Genomic DNA, 6,001 nt, shown 5'->3' on the forward strand with positions numbered 1-6,001 from the left:
GCCAACGGCAAACGAGCACCGGACCGACCAATCACAGAGAGCTTTGCTGGAGCGGTGTGACGTCATCCAGGAAGTGAGAGCACATGGTGATGTGGGCAGAAGAACTCCTGGCAGCTCGGGGCACATAGCTACATGTCCGGCGTTTATCTGTAGCTATATCCCCGTCCTGTCCCTGCTCCCTGCTCGGCTCTATAACAAGGCGTACTGTTACTTTATCTGTAGCTCTATACTCTTCCTGCCCTCTGCCTGGCATACTGTTATTTTAGGGAATCTAAAGCTGGGTACACACTACAGAATTTTCCACCAACTCTTTATGCCGATCGATTTTACATGCGATCGATGGTCCGATCGCTCGGTCCATGGACTGCATACACACTAGCCTTGTTTAGGACGATAAAGGGAAGAGCAGACGTCCCTTTAGCGACTTTTTACAGCCATGTTGTCGTGAGCAATGACTGTAATTTCGTACTCACTGTTGTGGATCGGTCGGAAGTTTATACACACTACACAGAGGAAACGAGATTGGAACGAAAATATTAAACGGTACGACCAACCAAATGAGGCGATAATCGTCCTTTTGAGCAGACTTTCGACCATCGTGTCACTGCACACACTGACCCGACTTTTGAACGAGCGGTCGTATGTCGGCTGTTTGAGCCGATTATTGGACAAAAGCAATGTAGTGTGTGCCCAGCTTAAGGCTTCCTGGCAGCTCCAAAACAGCTGAAGAGACACATAATGAGCAGAATGATATAGTGATGGGAGTCACATTCAAACTGTTTCCTTGAGTATATATTGGTGGAAAGTTAGTAACCTTAAATGGTTTGAGATCTTATCTAAGTCACAACAAACAGAATCCTATAAATAAAATAACACGCAAAAGGAAATACTGATATTGATCAAATTCAACTCTAAATTTCTTTGGAAAAGCATATGACCCTCTAGTATTATCATAACAGTTAAGGAATAATTAGAGTTAGGAGTGTCAGTGGGATGACAGGCAAGCGTGGATTTGGGTGGCCCTGCTCTATTTAAAAGAACATAAATTTGAGTCATCACTATCAAAGATTGGTCTTCACCAAACAGGTTTGTGAATGCATATTGAATGCGTTGATCAAAGGAGATTTCTGAGGATCTCAGAAAAAGAGTTGTTGAAGACTTCTAAAGACTCTGGGCTTCACCAGTCCATTGTCAGGCAGATAGTATAGAAATGGAGAAAATCTAACACCACTATTACTCTCCCCAGTAGAGATTGTCCATCAAAAATCACCCCCAAGAACAAGGCATATAATATTCCAGGAGATCACAAAGAACCAAAAGGCAACGTCAAAGGATCTGCACGTCTCTCTTCATCATCGTCATCAACATTTATTTATATAGCGGCAGCAGATTCTCTTCCGCTGACTAATGTCAGTGTTCATCAGTCAAACACTGAACAAGAATAATGTGCATGGGAGGATAGCAAGGAGAAAGCCATTTCAAATTTGCTAAAAATGTAACTTTTTGGCTTAAATGAGAAACCTTATGTTTGGAGAAAACCAAACACTACATAACTTCATCCCAACCATAAAACACGGTGGTGGCAGTATCATGGTTGGGGGCTGTTTTGCTGCCATGGAACCAGGACTTCTTGCTATCATTGATGGAATTATGAATTCTTAATTGAACCAGCAAATTCTGGAAGAGAATGTCAGGGTACCTGTCCGTGAACTGAAGCTCAACAGAAGGTGGATGTGGCAGCAAGACAAAGACACGAGTTGGTCTATAAAATAATGGAGCAAAATAAATTTCTCATTTTGGAATGGCCGAGTCACAGCTCTGACCTTAATCTAATCTAAATATTGCATTAACACCCCTTAAGCGCAGTGTTCAGTGCATGAAAGCCCACCACCATCATCTATGAGTTGAAGCAGTTTATCAGGCTAAAACTTCCTCCAAGCCGTTGTCAAGTACTGATCAACAATAGCCATAAGCATTTAATTGAAGTCATTGCTGGTCAAGGTGTTCACATCAGTTACTGAAACACAGGTTCACATACTTTTTCCGACAAAGAAGTTTCATGTTATTTTGATCAATGAATAAGTGGAAAAGTATATCCTTTTGTCTATGTTACTTAATTTATTGTGCTCTGTTTATCTATTTTTATTACTTGGAAGAAACGTGAACACTTTTATGCAGAAATTCAGACAATTCTAAATCATTTGCAAACTTTCTAGCACCACTGTACCCTAAACATATCCAGCAATACTTAATCCTGTTACATTTCCACCTGACTGGAAGTGCGGATTTTTTTTCAGGAACTGTACAGGTCTCACCGGACAGACCCCACCAATCAGCTAGTCAGGATGAAGGATGCTCATAGCCAATGATGGACAGCACAGTGGTTAGGATTGGGGCCATGGGTTCAACTTCACACTATATGTGGAGTTTGTTTGTTCTCCCCATATTTGGGTTTCTTCTGGGTGCTCTGGTTTCATTCCCCCATCGCCAAAAATTTTGGCAGGTTATTGGCTTCTGACTCAATATTTATGTGTTAGAATTTAGACTGTAGTCATTCACATTAGCAGGGACTGATGTGGATGATTGTTCTCTGTAAAGCTTAGATTGTACGTTCCTTAGATTGTACGCTCCTTCGAGCAGGGTCTTCTCTCCTCCTGTCTTCACCACTTTAACTCTGCTCGCCAGCTACCTTGCCTTACTCCTTGAGGTCCCTCTTCCCCCATCCCCTCTCGCTTCCTCCTCTTCTCCTGGGGGTCTCCCTCTAATCCGTGCCCTCCCTCCTTGGTGCCGTTTTTGGCTGACCTTCCCCCGCCCCTCTAGCTGTGCCTTGAGCTCACTGAGTTACTGTGATTATTGTTTACTGTTCTGTGCCGTCTCTCCTCGTATTGTTATTTTGTTTGTCTCTGTACGGCGCCGCGGACACCTAGTGGCGCCTTATAAATAAAAATTAATAATAATAAAAAAAGCGCTGTGTAATATGTAGGTTAATAAATTATCTTGTACTTAAATTTAGGACCCAAAGGATAAAGCAAGCTATAAAGTAAATGTATTCAGGAGGTCTGTGATACTATATTGGAGTGACTTATTTACATGTTGCCACTAGGAAAAAATTATTATTATTTTTTTTAATCTTAACTTTTCTTTTTGTGTCAACAAAGCTGCACCAACATACATCTCCTCTCTTGTCTCAAAATATCTCCCAACTCAGCAACTCTGTTCTGCACAAGATCTGCGTCTCTCTTACACCCTCATTACATCCTCCCATTCCGGTTACAGTACTTTTTTCATTCTGCACCCACTCTATGGAATTCCCTCCCTCGCACAATAAGACTGTTCTCTGGTCTACAAACTTTCAAGCGTTCTCTGAAAACCCACCTCTTCAGACAAGCTTATAATATTCCTCAACCACCCTCTTAACCTCACTACATTACCCTATTACCACCCGTTATACAACTACCCCTTGACCAACATTGTTGTGTGACAGGATCATTTAGCTTATGAGTCACTTTTACCTTTGCAGTCTGGCTGGGCCAACTGCAAATGTAGACTTAACCTCATGTGTCAAACTTTCATTATCCAATAGATTGTAAGCTTGCGAGCAGGGCCTTCTCACCTCTTTGTCTGTTTTACCCAGTTTGTTTATTAGTTTACTATGTTTGTCCCCAATTGAAAAGTGCTACGGAATATGTTGGCGCTATATAAATAAATGATGATGATGATGATGATGTGTCAGTGATGGCGAGTTCATAAGCTACTAAAATGCTATCTGTACACTTGAGACTAACATTACAGCCTAATCTGACTACCAAATATAGCTGCTATATCAGTTCACTATCAGTTCTTGTATTTCTATCTCTGTATTGTAATTATTCACAGAAGCACCTAATTTATTCAGATTAGAAAAAACTTCCACTTTTTAATACAAGGTTGTTTCTGCTGCTGAACATGAAATCTACTTTTCTATTAACTCCTGAGATTTCCTTGTATCCCATTAGTCCTTGTTTGTAGGTGGCTCACACAGAAACTTTGTACTGACCTCGAATATTATCACATCCCCCACACAGGCTCCTCCTTTTCAGCATAAACGAAATGTTTACAGCCTTTTCTCTGTAATCACACTCCTCTTAGCATTGTCTAAACTCAAGAACACTCTGCAGTTATTTTCATTTTACAAACCATGTTTTATTTCATTTGTAGAGAATATTCATGGCGAGATCTTGCAAGGATAAAGTGCCCACAGACACTGCATATGCACACCACTTGATCGTGTGTTACATTACTAACACATGCTCATTTAATCTGTAAATCACATGTACATTTCTGTTATCCACATGCAAATCTTTAGCAACCTTCAACCATACCGTTTCTTTCTAGTGTCCCAATTTAACCAAGGGGTATATTTACTAAACTGCGGATTTGAAACAGTGGAGATGTTGCCTATAGCATCTCATCAGATTCTAGCTGTCATTTTGTAGAATGTACTAAATAAAAGATAACTAGAATCTCATTGGTTTCTATAGGCAACATCTCCACTTTTTTTTAAATCTGCAGTTTAGTAAATATACCCCAAGTGCCTCTGAAGAGATGAAACATGCTGAAAATGATAATCTTTTAGCATCACCGCTTCTCTATAGTGCTAGAAATAGCAGGAAATTTCAAATATTTCAATACTGTTAATACGTGGACATTTTTGCAAATATTACTTGAATATGCTGGAAATACCCGTAAAAGTTAGGTTTCTGGTAGGCAGTTACTTAGCATACTGCTGCCGTGAAACGCTGGTCGAGTGGTAGCGGATTCATGCGCTATGCTTGGTTTAGGTCATGTTTCTCTCTGCTGCTTGTTCTGTAGCGGTATCGCTAGGGGATGAACTCCGGGTTCCAGTCACGGTGGATGAATGGATGGAGAAAGACCAGGGTGTTAAGAATATAAATAGGAGATGTGAAAGTACAATGGTGTAACTTTAGAATTAAGTTAGGTGCATATACTTGGAGTGAATGGAGTGTAGATTATAATTATCCTTTGAAAAGCGCCAACATATTAAACAGCGCGGTACATTGAAAGGATCAGGAGACATATTACATCCATTGACATGAGAGAAGGTAAAGTTGGCCCAGTCCAAATGAGCTTACACTCTAAGAGGTGTGGGGAACACTGGTGGCGGGGAAAGTGTCAGTAAGGGGGGAAAGTGTCAGTAAGAGTTATGCAGCGTCACCAATGAGGAAGGTTCTGATCCTGGTGATGTTTTGAAGGTGGAAGCTATAGGCTTGGGAGAGGGACTGGATATGGGTTTAAAGGAGAGGGCTGAGTCAATATATATTCCAATATATATATTGCCTCCACAGTAATTGGCATCTGCTTACTAGTTGTAGGAGGTTAGTCACTGCCATCATCATCAGCTATTTATTTAGCACTACTAATTCCGCAGCGCTGTACAGAGAACTCATATCAGTCCCTGCCCCATTGGAGCTTACAGTCTACATTCCCAAACACACACACACACAGACAGAGAGAGATAGAGATAGGGTCAATTTGATTGCAGCCAATTAACCTACCAGTATGTTTTTGGTGTGTGGGAGGAAACCGGAGTACCCGGAGAAAACACACGCAAACACGGGGAGAACATACAAACTCCACACAGATAAGGCCATGGTCGGGAATCAAACTCATGACCCCAGTGCTGTGAGGCAGAAGTGCTAACCACTGAGCCACCGTGCTGCCGGATTCTTTTTACGGTAGCTTGAACCGCCTTACTTCTGGGTGGTTGGTATAGCTGCTGCAGCTTCTCTGGTTACCTCGGCTGTTCCTCCTGACCACTTACTATGGATCATGACTGCTGGATAGCAGGCAGAGCTGTGAATGCAGGACGCCGGGGAACAGATTATTGCAGTGGTTCCCAAACTGCGCTGTGGCTCCCTGGGGTGCAGCGGCAATCTCACGGGTGGCGCAGCCTGGGCCGGTGGAAAGCAAAGCGGTGGGGACTACTTGGTAAGTATTTTGG

Source organism: Mixophyes fleayi, chromosome 8 (genome assembly GCF_038048845.1).
Source record: "Mixophyes fleayi isolate aMixFle1 chromosome 8, aMixFle1.hap1, whole genome shotgun sequence".
Taxonomy (NCBI): Eukaryota; Metazoa; Chordata; class Amphibia; order Anura; family Limnodynastidae; genus Mixophyes; species Mixophyes fleayi.